The sequence below is a fragment of the Canis lupus genome, chromosome 23 (genome assembly GCF_011100685.1).
Source record: "Canis lupus familiaris isolate Mischka breed German Shepherd chromosome 23, alternate assembly UU_Cfam_GSD_1.0, whole genome shotgun sequence".
In the NCBI taxonomy this organism is placed as follows: domain Eukaryota; kingdom Metazoa; phylum Chordata; class Mammalia; order Carnivora; family Canidae; genus Canis; species Canis lupus.
In genome coordinates this window covers 45,528,504-45,544,270 of record NC_049244.1, presented here as the reverse complement: position 1 = coordinate 45,544,270, position 15,767 = coordinate 45,528,504, and the positions used below count along the sequence as shown (strand labels likewise).

General features: G+C 38.4%; 2 pseudogenes; one reads left to right on the top strand and one right to left on the bottom strand.

The window, feature by feature from the left end:
* The first annotated feature begins 4,165 nt into the window (after positions 1-4,165).
* On the top strand, positions 4,166-6,691 carry LOC100683577 (annotated as a pseudogene).
* Positions 6,692-6,788: 97 nt separating this feature from the next.
* Positions 6,789-6,957, bottom strand: LOC119865474 (annotated as a pseudogene).
* Positions 6,958-15,767: the final 8,810 nt, after the last annotated feature.

Below are 15,767 nucleotides of genomic sequence, written 5' to 3'. Positions count from 1 at the left end.
CCAAACCGCTGAGCCACCCAGGCGCCCCTATTTATCTATTTTTAGAGAGAGGAAGGGAGAGCATGCACCTGTGAGCAGTGGGAGTGCGGGGAGGCGTGGGAGGAAGGGTAGAAGGACAAGGAGAAAGAGAATCTTAAACAGGCTCCATCCATGCCCAGTGTGGAGCTGGATGGGGGGCTCTATCCCACACCCCGAGATCATGACCAGAGCTGAAATCAAGAGTCGGATGCTTAACCAACTGAGCCACCCAGGCACCCCTTCTGAATGCTTTTTAAAGTTTATTTTTCATTTTAAAGACAATACATGCTTGTTAAAGAAAATGTAGTGGGTAAGTTAAAATAAATTACCCACGGTTTTAACACCCAAAGAGAACTATTGTTAAGATTTGCATGTTCTTCTCTCGATTTTTTTGTTTTGTTTTCTTTAAAAAGAAGTTGTGGCCATACACTATATGCCATGCTTTCAACAAGCCAAATTCATTTTCTTTAATAACAAAACCCAATAATGTGCCTTGCTCATTCTTGTCATTCAGCTCCCTGCTCCGAGTGACAGGTTCCCAGGGAAATCAGATGCGACCGTTCCCTGAGTGTGCAGAAGACCCGTGAGAGTGTCATGGGTTTGGAGCCAGAGCCTGGCAGGGAGTGATCAGTGCCTGGGGGTGCCAGACACATGGAAGATGATTTATACCAACGACCAGTCATCTCTGCACACATTCTTTTTATTTTCAGTACTAACATGTGTGTGAAGGGCCCCTCCCTGCCCAACAACTCATATTTATATCCACAAACTTCTTAAGAAAATCTACACTCCTTTATTCTCTGTTCCTCTTCAAATAGGGCTGTGTAGAGATGTGAATTTACTAAGATGCTGATGAAGCATAAACAGCAGGGCCCTTTCCAAGACCCTGGGAGGGGTGCTAGCAATGTGTTCATATGGTCATGTATTTATACAAAATTTGCAAAAGTAAGCAACTTTAATTACAATTGCTTAAGATTGCCATCTCTTCCCACTCTGCTCCTGCCCTGCAACATGCTCATACCTTCCTTTATGCAGGTTGGCATCACATGGTCATGACCATTTTATTCTTATAAATTTTGTATCTTTATTTTTTTGGCCAGGACCCCAAAATTGTATGATTCAGGACCTAAGATGTTGGATATATGTCTTGGCCTCTGAACTGCAAAAAATGTACATGTAAACTTTTTCAATTGCTTTGTACTGTAAACAGAATTTTTTTATTATTTGTTAATCTTAAGTGTGAAGTCATTGGGAATTTTGGAGCTGTGGGAGTCACAGAGTTAGAAGGCTCAATCTATTCTACGTGGTTGTATGTAATTCCTGAGACTGTTTCATCAGAATCCATAGATCCTCAAGAGATGCTCCTCTTTGCTGACTCCATTCTTCTATTCTATTTCTTCGTTGACTCTGATTCCTTGACCAAATGGATATTTTTTGGAAACAATGGCTGCCTCATCAGTTTTTCACTGTGACCCTTTTCAATTAAGAAAAAAAAAAAAAAAAGAGTGCCTAGGTAGCTCAGGCAGTTAAGCGTCTAACTTCAGCTCAGGTCATGATCCCAAGGTCCTGGGATCCAGCTCCAAATTGGGCTCCCTGCTAAGCAGGGAGCCTGCTTCTCCCTCTCCCTCTGCCCTCTTCCCTGCTCATGCTCTCTCTCATAAATAAATAAATAAATAAATAAATAAATAAATAAATAAATAAAATCTTAAAAAAAGAAAAACAAATTTATCCGACTCCATGCAATACCTTTGAACAAAAAAAAAGGAATGCAAAATGAATAGTACCAACCAGGTGGCTGATGGACTTTATAAAAGACTGTGCAAAGAAAAACCCAACAGAGAAAAAAAGTGACAAACCAAAAAACCAGACTCTTAAATACAGAGAACAAACTGGTGGTTGTCAGAGGGCAGGGGATGGGGGATGTGAGGGGAATAGGTGAAGGGAAGTCAGAGAGCACTTACCATGATATGCACTGAGTAATGTAGAGAATTGTTGAAAAAGTAAAAGAAAAAAAAAGAGACTGGGTCACCCTGAATGTTTATTCATGTTACCTGCTGATTATAAGATTATTTGTCCTTTAATAAACTTTTGAACAATGTAAACATCAAATCAATGCCTACCATGGCAGCCATGGAGATGCATACAGATGTGCCTTTAAGAGAAGCTGCTGCGGGTGCCTGAGGAATGGCAAGCCCAGCTGCCACATCTTTGGAGCCTATGGCACTCACCTGAGCCCACCCTTCTAGGCTGCTGCCAGCCATTGACCGGACACCGCTGAGGTGCCAGGGTACCCACGCTGGCCCACCCTGCCTAATGAAGGATCCCCCTCTGGGACAACCTCTGCGCACACCCTCCCCACCAGCCCGGCTTTGCTTTCTCAGAACTGGGTGGGGTTCTGGGGCCCTTCCTACCCAAGGTTTCCTTCCCCCTCTCCCTTCACAGGCAGCAGGCCGGATCACTCCCTGTCTATTCCCTTTTAGCAGTTACCATATCTCTAGGAGAATATATTTGTGACATATTGTTTACTATTTATATATTTTGTTATGTATTGTTTGTTATATATTTCACATACCTGTTATGTGTTAGGTATATTATATGTGTAAATATATCTTTATAATTCCCGCAACCATTGACAGTACCCCTTGACTCTTCACCTTGTGAGGTGAACCCATGAATGCCCTTATCTTTTCTTTCATCTCATTTCCTTCTAAGCACAATCGAATGCTTCCTTTCAATTTATGGTGTCAAGAAAGAAAACATGAATCTTGTTTTGCCACCAGACCTGAGTCTTCCTTTTGTCTGGCCTGTGGGTTGATTCCAAAAGCTGCAAATTGGTCAACAGCATTTACAACATTTTTTCTACGTAAAGATTGTTCACAGGTCAGCCGCATAGTACACTACAATTACACATCTTTTATACATCGTCTTGTGTGTTTCTTGGAATTTCTATTTGTCTCTTTTTCCTCACTCATTTCCTGCATTGCTGCATTTTTTTACAACTTCATTTTCCAACTTCTTCAAGATAGTATCAAATCTCGGAATTCTTTCTGGTCATATACATTTCCTTTCTAGACACCTACTTTCTGGAGCTCTTGCTCCACCAGCTCCAAACTGGACCTCTGTGCTCTACATTTGGTGAAAAGTTGCTACCCTAGGTCTTACTTCCATTTTCTCCTGATTGGCTTGTTTCTTGAATTCCATTTTTTTAAAGTATTTTTTTCTCTTATTTTGCTTGAATACATTCTCCCTCTCTCTCTCTTTCTCTCTCTCTCTCTCTCTTTTTTAAAGATTTTATTTAATCACTCATGAGAGACACAGAGAGAGGCAGAGACAGAGGGAGAAACAATCTCTTCACGGGGAACCAGATGTGGGACTCGATCCGGGAACTTCAGGACCACACCCTGAGCCACCCAGGCATCCCTGCTTGAATACATTCTCGAATCATTTCTATAGAAAGGGGATATGGTAGGTAAACTTACTGAGTCCTCCCATGACTTAGAATGTCTTTATTCTACTCTCAAATTTAATTAATAATTTGATTTAATATTGAATTTTTCACTTAAAATCATTTTCTCTCAGAACTTTGAAGGCACATCTCCACTGTATTATAGCATTTGGTGTTGCTAAAGAGAAGTTTGATGCCAATTTGATTTTTTTAAAAAGAAGACAATTTGGTTTTTTTCCTCTGAAAATTTTTGGATTTTAAAAAATCTTTGTTATTCTTTTAAGGATTTCACTAAATGTGTAGATAGCTTTGGTTAGTATAGACATTTTAACAATACTTGTTCTTCCAATTCTTGAGCATGGAATTTCTTGGTGGGGATGCAAACTGGTGCAGTCACTCTAGAAAGCAGCATGGAGGTTCCTCAAAAAGTTAAAAATAGAGCTACCCTACAATCCAGCAATTGCACTACTAAATATCACCCAAAAGATACAAAAATACTAATTCAAAGGGATACATGAACCTCAGTGTATATTATGGCAGCATTATCTACAATAGCTAAAATATGGAAACAGCCCAAGTGTCCATCTATTGATGGATAATGAAGAGGTGGTATACACACACACACACACACACACACACACACACACACACACTGAAATATTACTCAGCCATAAAAAGAATGAAATCTTGCCATTTGCAACAATGTGGGTAAAGCTAGACCATATTATGCTAAGCAAAATAAGTCAGAGAAAGACAAATACTATATAATTTCACTCATGTGGAATTTAAGAAATAAAACCAATGGGTAGAGGAGGAAAAAAGAGGGGGTGAGAGAGGGGCAAACCAAGAAATAGACTCTTAACTATACAGAACAAATTGATGGTTACTAGAGGGGAGTTGGATGAGGGGATGGGTGAAATAGGTGATGAGGATTAGAGTGCACTTGTGATGAGCACTAGGCGTTGTATAGAAGTGTTGAGTCACTAGATTTTACATCTGAAGCTAATATTACATTATATGTTAACTAACTGGAATTTAAATAAAAGTCTTAAAAAATATTTGACATTCTGAAATTTCACCATTCTGTGACTGTGGTTCATTTTTAATTCATTGTGTCCGGCATTACAGCATTTGTTTCTTCTCTCTCTCTCTCTTCAGTCTAGAGACTCATGTCTTTCAGCCAAAAAATTCTCTTTATTTTTTGTTTTTATTTTCCTATCATTTTGTCTGTTCCCTCTGGAGATTCTAGTCATTGAACATTAGCCTCTTGGATTTACAGCTTACAATTCAGCCTTTCTTTTATATTTTCAATCTACCTGAATTTTTTTTCTTAGCAAATTCTTTGACTTTATCCTTCCATCTGTTTATCAAATTTCTGCTTAAATTATCATATTTTTAAGTTCTAAGAACTTTTTAAATTTTTGAACCATGCCTTTTTATAAATCATATTTAGCTCTTAAATTATAACCTTAATTATTTTTAAAATTCTCTCTGAGGATACTACTTATAGTTAAGATATAATTTTCTAGTAAATGTTCTTAAAATGTGCAAGTTTGTGTATATTTTACATGGTCATTGAGTCTGGACATGTCCATGGACTTACAGTTTTACTTGAAAATGTCATTTGTAAAATCTACCAAAAGATGTTATTTTTTCTCCTGGTAGATGTAAATTTCTTCAGCATGAGCTGAGTTTTCAAAATATGGAGTCCACATGTTCAGTGTATGTACTTTCTCACTGTACTAGACCAGCTGCTGCACTGAGTTAGCCATAGTAAAAGTTTCTTTTCTCCTTTCAAAAATTTGGGAGGTCCTTTCCTTTTTACTGTATATTTATATTTGGCCTGTCAGTTGATAATCTGAGGCCAAGTGGTCAATACTGGAATAATGTTTGACTGGAGACAAATGGGGAGACTTAGCAACCAGGAAAGAAACTCTTGCAAGAGTTTGGAAACTGATTGATATGGTCCCTTAGAGTGTTCCTGGACATGAAGGGTAATGGAGGAGGTCATTAACCTGGTAGTTGGACCTCTCAGCATCTGCCTTTCTTTTAGATAGAATAGTTGGGTGATCTGACTACATGGTAATTCAGAGATTTAAAAAACATATGTAAGTTGACAAACTATGCATCAAAATGTTAGCCATGCTTAATTCTGGGTTTCAGCTTCTGGGGTATGATCTTTCCTTGTTAAAAAGAATATATCTGGGGTGCCTTTTTGGCTCAGTCAGAATAGCATGCAACTCTTGATCTCAGGGTCATGAATTCAAGCCCCATGGTATTCACTTAAATAAATAAAACTTAAAAAAAAATAAAAAATACATGTCTGTAATAATCAAAGCCTCTTCCAGACATGTGTCTGCCCTTGTTTCATTGACTTCCCTCACAGCATGGCCCCCAAATGCCACTCTTTTCTCCTGCTCAAAAGAAGAAACTGAGACTGCCTCCTGACCCCAAGCTGGAGGCAATGACCTCTCAGCACTTTCCAAAGGAAGAAAGCAAGAAGCAATTAAGCAATCAAATATAAAGATAAAGTACAAAATGAAATAGATCGGCTTAACAAGCCAGTGAAGAGATTTTGAACGTAGAACAGAAATATAATACATGCCACCAACCATTTTTTCAGAAGACGTCAGAATTGATTGCCAAAATCCCAAATTTGGGGTAAGAGCATTTGTCAACTATCCACAAGTGTCTGCTGCTTGGGGTGGAGGATGAAGACATGCTGCATTATTTGACAAGAGTTGCAGTGATAGAATTTGAAGATATTGAATCAGGTTACAGACCAGGTTTTTATTTTGATGAAAATCTTTACTTTAAAATAAAGATCTGTCCAAAGAATTTCCTCTCATTGAGAGTGGTGATCCATCTCCAAAGTCCACTGAAATCTAATGGAATTCTGAAAAAGACTTGATGAAATGTTCAAATCAAACACAGGATAAAGCCAGCAGGAAGATACAGCTTGAGGAACCAAAGAGCTTCTTCCCCTGGTTTACTGACCACTCTGATGCAGGTGCAGGTGAGTTAGGAGAGGTCATCAAAGATGATATTTGGCCAAGTCCATTATAATACTACTTAGGTCCCAATATGGATGATGAAGGGGAAGGAGAAGAAGAAGATGATGATGAAGAAGAAGATGATGATGATGAAGAAGGATTGGAAGATATTGATTAAGGAGATGAAGATGATGAGGAGAGGGAGGAAGGAGAGGATGAAAGAGAAGCTGACTAATGGAACACTGATGGGTTCTGACCTTTCTTTTTTTAATTTTCTCTGGGAGCAAGTTGCAGTCTTTTATTCCCCCTTGTGTTCATTTGCCATTTTTTTGAAGGTTCTTTTCTTTTCCTTTATACTATGGTTCTCAACATATTTGGGGAGGAGGAATTACCCTGAGCAAAATAAAGTGGAAAAGAATTTCTGCCCATTTCTGTTCCAATTAGCAATAATCACGCCTCGGATAAACCTCCTTGGCTATGATACTGCCACTGTGCAAAGCTCCATTTCTGTTCCAAATTCATCTTTATCCCTTCCTGTGTCAACAAAAATTTTATGGGATCAACACCACTGTGTTCTGTGAGAAAAAAAAAAAATCTGCTCCCTTAGCTCTGCTGGAAGCTGGAGGGTGCTAGGCCCCTGTGTAGTAGTGCACAGACTTGTAGCCTTTTCCCTCCTCTCTCTGTATATTGGGCTCAGAGATTACGCTGTGTCTCTATGTGAATATGGATGGTTAGCATTTACCATTGACCAATATGTATCTGGCTACTTTCTCTTGTTAAAAAAAAAAAAAAAACCTAAAGAAATGGAGTTACAGAAGTTCAGCAAAGTTCAGAAGTTAGGTTTGAGATGTTTGTGTGGGTTAACCGGGCATTTTGACAACACGGTTTCTCCTTTGGCACATTTAATTGTGATGTTTAGTGGAGATCCTTGCAATTTAAGATGACACTTTTAAAATAAAATTCTCTCCTAATGATGACTTTAGTCCTGACAAGGGCTGGAAGAATCAGGAAAACCTATAGAAATTTATTTGAAATTGACATTCTCTACTGTAATTTTGTTCTGTTTATTTTTAAATTTTCTTTTTTATTTCACTGGAAAAGAAATATGCTCAGTTTTATTTTTTTTCTTCTTTTTTTAAGATTTTATGTATTATGAGAGACAGAGAGAAAGCGAGAGAGGCAGAGAGACAGGCAGAGAGAGAAGCAGGCTCCATGCAGGGAGCCCAATGTAGGACTCGATCACAGGACCCCAGGATCACACTCTGGGCAAAAGGCAGGTGCTCAACTGCTGAGCCACCCAGGCGTCCTTGATGCTCAGGTTTAAACATTGAAAGTGTACAGGTTGGGGCACCTGGGTGGCTCAGTGGTTGAGAGTCTGCCTTTGGCTAAGGTTGTGATTCTGGGTTCCTGGAATCGATTCCCACATTGGGTTCCCCGTAGGGAGCCTGCTTCTCCCTCTGCCTATGTCTCTGCCTCTCTCTGTGTCTCTCATGAATAACTAAATGAAATCTTAAAAAAAAAAAGTTTACAAGTGGTTTTGTTAAAACTAAATATGTATACACACAAAAATTTTAAAAATTTAAAAATACATCTGTATTTCTAAATTTTTTTACAATGACCATGATTACTTTCATAGTAAGAAAATAATTTATTTTTAAAGTATATATAAAGCTTTCTTCTGAATCTTCATTTACCCTATGAAAATTAGCAGGAAAAAAACCCAAACAAAACAAAATAATATAAAAAACCAATTTTAACCACAAGGCTGATGGCTATACCTAAAACAGAAAGATGAAATCCTGCAATCTTCAGGCTCAACATACCTGAACCAAACAGGTGATGAAGAAGAGAGGGGCAGGGAGAAGGGAAGAGAATGTTGGGAGGATGTAGGGAAGCAGATGGGAGCAGAGAAAAGAGGCCTCAGCTATACCCTCTTGCCCTTCTCAAAGCTCACAAATGATGGAAGCATGGCTTTGGAGAAAAGTCTGGATTTGCAGATTGAATATAATTGAAATAGTATATCTGAACTTCGAGGGTTACGGTGGTACATACTTATGAGGTAGGTTTCCTGACCTGGTATAATAATTCAGAAATAAGCCACACATGTGGTTGGATGGTATGCGCATCACTGACCGCCCATTTAAACAGGCGATATTCAGATCACCCATACCACCCAAGCAGCCTCTGCTTTGAAGAGGGCTTTTGACAGGACACCGACATCTCCCTACTGAAGATCTATTCATTTGTAAAATCAACAAATGCAACGGGACCTGCGCTGAAATTTTTACTCAGAGGCCAGAATTTAAAATGCCGTCAGGACTGAAAGGAATGTATAAACCGTATCACCACAGAACTGCACTCATGAATGATTTAGGAGACAAACTAAAAATAAAATGTTGATAGATTCTCAAAAGAATGAGAACAAAACATTGAGAACTGGCTTTTTCTTTCCCCTTTTGTTAAAAAGAATGGTAAATATTATCTCACCAGAGAGACTTTTTTTGTTGTTGTAGGGATCCTTATAAATCAGGGATTTGCATCCCTGGGCATTATTAGGAAATACTTATGTTTATAAATTTTGTGACTTGAATGGTTTATTGGACTATATTTCAGTGGTTGAGTCACACAACCATCAACTTGCCTCTAGACTGAGTTAAAAATCCTAACTCTAGGATATCTAAGAAGACTTTGAAACCAATCCCTTGTTTAAAAGAAGTCAAATTCCAGAATTGCAGAAGTCAAGCTATAATCTTTTATGGTACTTTTAATTTGGTGGTTGTTGCTAAAAATGTATTAACAATACCTAATAATAAATTGCAGGATAAATTCTAATGGTGGCGCACCTCTCAATGTATGGCATACCCCTCAAACTGAGTCATTTTCAAGCTTATGGTGAGTGCAATAACTTGCTATTTTTTTTGCCATACCTTCTATTGTATTATTAATGTCAGAAACTCACACTTGCTTCATTTTGCTATATCCTGAGAACAAGGACTGAAACCATCACCACTTCTCTTCAACCACTGCCCCAAAACAACGATACTGAACAGTGTAATTTCCTGTGACTTATTTTTAAGGGTCACCTTGGTATAAGACTTTAAGAAGTATAACAATATCATCTAGTGTTTTTAAAAACTTGCAGTATAACAGGCACTGTTCTTAAATGTTTTACATGTACTAATTCATTTTATCCTCATAAAAATCTGAGTAGGCAATATAGTTATGGGTTGAATTGTGTTCTCTTCCCAAAAAAGGTATGCTGGAGTCCTAACTCCCAATATCTTGAAGGTGACCTTATTTGGAGATAGAGTCTTTATAAATGTAATCAAGTTAAACCGAAGTCATTAGGGTGAGTCCTAATCCCAAATGACTGATGAGCTTATAAAAAGGGGAGATTTGGACACAAAGACAGACACGCATTGAGAGAAGACCATGTGAAGAGACACAGGGAAAAGACAGTCATCTACAAGCCAAGGAGAGATGCTTAGAACAGATCTCTTCTTCATATCCTTCAGGAAAAACAAATGCTGCGGACACCTTGATTTTAGATTTTAGCCTCTAGAACTGTCAGATGATAAATTTCCATTGTTTAAGAAACCCAGTTTGTGGCATTTTGTAATAGCAACCCTAGCAAACCAATACAATAGTAATATTATTATTACTCCCATTTTACAGTTGAGGAAACCAAGAAGCAGACAAGTTAATTTGCCCAAAGTTGTATGGCTAGTTATGGCTAGTAAGTGTGGTATAGGAGCCCAGGCAGTCTGGCTCCAGAGTCTACCCTTATAAATAGCTAAGATATTTGACGTTTTTGAATTCAATTATTGCAATGTTCTTAGTTTCAATACTTCCTGACAGCATCTTGCCACAGGATGCAAAGCACAATTATGAGGAACCCATTGATTTAGGTGCACGTGAAGTAAAACAAAACAATTATAAAATATATAACAATAGTCACAAAACACTAACACATATATTGAGTTCTTGTATTGAGCACTTATTATGAGCTAAGTGTCATTCCAGAAACTGATACTGTGAAAAGGAAAATGATCTGGTCTCTTCAGGAGTTCACAATTTAGGAAGGAACCATGCTCCTTTGGTTGGAAGGAAAAGACCCCATAGAGGAGATAATCTTTGAGATAAGCCTTGAGTTGGAAAGAATTTGGGCAGGTGGCTAAGTAGAGAAAAGTTTATAAATAGTTTAATTTTGAAGAATGTAGTTGGACATGTAGGCATTATTAGGTCTTAACTTTAAGAACATGTGAATGAGAGAGAAACACTGGAGCTCCAGACAAATGCTTGTCAAGATTACTTGTATCAAATGAGAGAACAGCTTTAGGTAATAGGTCATTTCCTGCCTTTCACAATTATACACCAAAAACCATTGGCTTCAAGTTTAATAAGCCTGCATAACAAATTGGGGAAAGTCTTAGAACCTTAACTGGATTTTAAGGGGCCACTGAAGCCGGGAACCAGTAGAAGAAGCTGGCTAAAGTCCAGGATCAGGGTACACTATAACACTGGGGCAGAGGTGGTAAACTGGTAGTCCTTGGGATAGATCTGGATCTTGGTCATGTCTGACCTTCACAGTATTGGCTAACACTGAAAATGAGATGTTTTTTTCATAACATTCAGCAATTCTGTCTTCTTTAAAACAAACAAACAAACAAACAAACAAACAAACAAACAAAAACAAAAGATCTGGCAATACTGGGCCTGCATTCCTACAGGGGAATTAGTGAGGATAAACTGCCTTATGCTGTGGTAACAATAGACCTGAGACCTGAGCATGTAATGAATCTACTTGGGAAAACTTTGTTTCTTACTCGTGTCAAAATTTACATGTCAATGTAATTTATGCAGCTCTTCTCTAAGTGGTTACCCAGGGATTTTTCTATCCTGTGGCTCTGCCATATGCATTGCTTGGCTCCTAAGACTTCCTGGGGCATCTTTTCTACTTCAGTTGAGGGAAAAGAAAGAGTATATTATTGAGTGAGAAACTTTTTTGGGGGCCAGGACTGGATGCAGCATTCATTCCTGCTATTCACATTATGCTGGCCAGACCTCAGTCACATGGTCCCAGATAATTATAAGAAAGCCAGGAAAGAAGTCTAGCAGGAGAAAAGGGATCTAGGACTTGGTAACCGCATATATGCTCTGCAGCCCAGTCTTCATCACTAATTTGTCATCCACCTAGCATCTAAAGGCATTTGAGTTCACAATCTCTGAATTTGATACTTGAATTGTAGTGGAAATCACCCCAATTTGGAATGAGACCTATGTTTGCAAATTGGTTGGCCACAATATTGTTTATAATAATGACTTAACTGAGATAGTTTATTTCTCTCTCATTTAAAAGCCCAAGTTGGTAGGTGATCCCAGGATGTAGAGCAATCTTAATCCATGAGGTCATTCAAGAACATAGGCTCCTTCTATCTTGTTGCTCTGCTGTCTCTTGAGGTGTTACCCTGGTCCATGTAATTGAAGATGGTTCACCATTACCACCAGTGGGAAGAAGGAAAGAGAAACTGGAGGGCATGACCAAGAAGTTGATCACATTCCTTCCTTCCACTCACTTTGCATTAACCAAAATAAAGTCATTTGGCCCACAAAGCCACAAGGAAGCCTGGGAAATGTGACCATTTCTGAGCACCCTTGTGCCCAGCTATAACTTGGGTAATTAAGTTCTTAAAAGAGGAATAGGGGGGACAATTATCAGTTGGCCACAGTCATTTATTATTTATGTGACTTTGGAAAAAGACTTCATCCTTCTGTACCCCTTTATCTGTAAGAAGGTAGTAATAGGGCCTTCCTGTAGGAGTTAAGAACATGTTTAGGTACAAGTAACAGAAAATCTAGTGACAGTGGATTGATTATACAAGTAGGATTTCAATTTTCTTATGTAATAAAAGATCCAAAGGTAGTTTATTACTTAGTAGGTTGATGATGTTTGGGAAAATATTTGTGATTTTTTTTTTTTTGCCTTTCTTTTTATAGTCTCAAAATAGTTAATTAAAGGCAAGAGAAGGAGAAAAAGGACAGCACTGTTTGCATCTTTCACCTTTATGAAAAAGCAAAAATCTTCCCAATCTCCCAAGCACTCAGTGAGTGATAAATATTATCTAAAAGAGTTAATCTCTCTGAACCTCATCTATTATATGAGATGCTAGTACCTATCTCATGGGGTTGTGAGAGACAATGAAATAATATTGTTAATATGTTTAGAACACTGCCTGGCATATTGTATTTGTCTCATATCCAGGGCAGCAGAAAGAGTGCTGGCTTCGACAGTTCAGTGTTTGAATCTTGACTCCAATCTATGTGACTTTGATTAAGTCTGTTAAGCTTTAAATCTGTTTCTTCTTCTTAAAAAAATGGGGATAATATAATTTCTTTAGAGGGCTATTGTGAAGATTAAGTGGAATTACGTATACCAAGCACTTGGCTTTTAGGAGAAATTCTTTTGAAGTTTAAGCAGGAGCCACCCTGAATTTACCTGGGCTGAGCAGGACGCAGCTGGAGATGTTGGGTGCACGTAGGCCAGCTAGCTTCTCCCAGCATGCTCACAGAGGGGTGGGGCCGTGTAACCATGGATTAGTACAGGAGCAAAACCATCAGCACAGAGGCATCTGGACAGGATCTTGCAAGCAAAGGGCTCAAGGCAGGGCTCTGGTAGGTAGATACCTTCCCTAGCAAGGAGGCTGAGCAGCTGTGTTGAGGCTGTGCCAAGTGGATGTGGCTGAGGTCAGCTCATGAATTATAAGGAGGGTGGAGGTCATGACTGGCTGTAAAGGCTTCATTTTCTGGGGGCAAATTTGATGAAGTAGAAAGAGGAAGAGGAACCCTGGGAGGGGCCTATTGGGGAAAGAGATATGGAGAGGGCGAGATTACACCTAACTCAGTCTTTACCCAACCAGGGCGGCTTCCTTCCTGGAGGATCAAGAGCTGGTGCTTCTCTTTCTTTCTTTTATTTCTTTCTTTCTGTTATTTGGATGGGGAGGGAGTCGGTGGGGAGATTGGGGGTGGTGAGTCTTAGTGCTTTGCGGCTGTCGGTGCATTAGTGCGTTTTTCTGTTTTATTCTTGTTATTCTTTCTTTCTTCTTTTCTCCCTTCCTTCCTTCTTTCTTTCCTTCCTTCCCTCTTTCTTTTTCTTCCTTCCTTCCTTTTTCTTTCTTTTGTTCTTCTCTCTCTCTCTTTCTTATAGATTTATTGAGCTACAATTTCTGTACTGTCGAATCCACACATTAAAATGTTACAATTCAATAGTTTTCAGTATATTAACAGAGTTGTGCAATCATAATCATTACTATCTAATTCCGAAAATTTTCATCACTACAAAAGGAAAACCTATACCTGTCAGCAGTCATTCGCCTCCTCCTCAGCCCCTCATAACCATTAATCTATTTTCTGTTTCTATAGACTTGCTTATTCTGGACATCTCATATAAATGGGATTACACATTATATGGTCTTTTGTGGTTGGCTTTTTTCCCACTTAGTATATGCTAATGTTTTCAAGTTTTAACTGTGTTGTACATGTACCAGTACTTCATTCCTTTTTTATGATTGAATAATTTCCCCTTGTGTGGATATATATATATATATCCATATATATCTATATCTATATCTATATCTTTATCTATCTATCTATCTATATACATTTTACTCATCCATTCATCAGTTGATGGACAGTTGGGCTTTTCCCACCTTTTGGCTATTATGAAATAACTTTGCTATGAACATTCATGTACAAGCTTTTCTTGTGGCATATTTCTCTTGGGTACCTAAGAAAAGAACTGCTGGGTCATTTGCAGCTGTGTGTTTAATCTTCTGAGGAGCTACCAGACTGTTTTCCACAGCGACTGCACCCTTTTAAATTCCTACCACTATACATGAGAATTTCAATTTCTCCACATCTCCACCAATACTTGTTATTATTTGCCTTTTCTATTACAGCCATCCTAGTGGGTGTGAAATAGTACCTCATCATGGTTTTAATTTGCATTTCTCTGGTGAGTAATGATGTTGACTATCTCTACCTTGCTCTTAAGAGCAAGCTGAGTGGTTCTTACAGGAAATAGTGTGGAGATCATGTAGCTTTTGGGGGAGGGGAAAGAATGGGCCTTCTGCATCTCAGAATAGTTTCTGAGAAGAGGTGTAGCTCATGCTCAGTTATTCAAGAAAGGCTAAAAAGAATGAGAAAGAGGGTGTTCTGAGTCCACTGACCATTTCCTCTTGGTTTCCTAACTTGGGTTATAGAGACTGTTGTTGCCTCTCCTGGGTTGCAGAATGGAGGCTCCTGCCCTAAGTGGAGAGTTGCTTTCAAAGGCAAGGTAGTTAATATAGTCAAATATTCAATAGTGTTAAGGCTGTTCCATTTGACTTTGCTGAAAACAAGGTTTATGAACGGGGTCAAGAATTTATCAGGTACCCTAGCAAGCCTTAGGCAGAAAGAATTTAGCATTTAGAGCTCTGGTTCCCAGCCTCTTGCTGAGTTCTATTCTATGAGAATGGCCTGGTAATTAAAGACCCCAAGTTGTTAGAAATAAGTGAGCAACATTTCATGGCCATCTCCATGGAACTAGATGGAACTGCTCCTTCCTCCAGTACCTAGGCACCACGGTCATGGAGAGGCTGCCATAGGCCCCTGGGGGGAAAGAGAAAATGAGCTATTTCATTACCTGTGCTCTGTTTTCTTAAACACTAAATTCACTGCTGCCACTTCCCCCAGAATTCACACTTTGCCTCCTCTAAAACCATGATTTTTTAAAAAATTATTCGTAGTTGGTATAATCTTGAACCACAAATTGTAACAGAACTGAGAAATTACTGAAAATTAACTACATTCAATGAGGTGGTTAGTTACACAAATATATAATTAAAAATAACTCCTCTGTAAGAACAGTAATCAACTAGAAAAAATACAATGAAAAAACTATTTACAATTAAAAAGTTGTACAGAACTTACATGAAGAAAATTAGAAAAATTTATTCAGGAATTTAATACTTTAATAAATGGAAATGCATGTTTTTGGACGGGAAACAAAATTTTAAAGCTAACAAATTTTCCCAATAGTTTATAGGACTAACTTATTTCAATCAAAATACCAATGGAAAACTTTAGAAACCTAATAGAAAAGCAAAAACTGATCAAGAATCTTTAAAATAACACACCACAGGATTGGTCCCATGAAAGCACCACTGGCCTTGCCTCTGGGCAGACAAGTCAGGAAAGTCTGGGTATGAGGTGAAAGAGAACAAATATCCACTACAATGAGGACATTGGAATCTCATCTCTTTGAGGGGCAATGT